The sequence below is a fragment of the Palaemon carinicauda genome, chromosome 6 (genome assembly GCF_036898095.1).
Source record: "Palaemon carinicauda isolate YSFRI2023 chromosome 6, ASM3689809v2, whole genome shotgun sequence".
Classification (NCBI taxonomy): domain Eukaryota; kingdom Metazoa; phylum Arthropoda; class Malacostraca; order Decapoda; family Palaemonidae; genus Palaemon; species Palaemon carinicauda.
Window position 1 is genome coordinate 161867287 of NC_090730.1, and position 265 is coordinate 161867551.

Sequence of the window (265 nt, forward strand, 5' to 3'; positions counted from 1 at the left end):
GATTAAGAGGGATGAATGAGAGTGATGAGTGGGAATGAATGGTTGACTGATGAGTGAGAGAGATGATTGAGGGAGTGATGATTGGGAGGGATAAATTGGGGAATGATGAGGGATAAATGGGGATGGATGAATGGGGAGAGATAAGTGGGAGGGATGAATGGGGGGAATTATAGGTGAATGGTGGAATGATGAGTGGGAGATATGAATGAGGTACTGATGAGTGGGAGAGAATGAATGGGGGGAATGATGAGTGGGAGGGATTAAT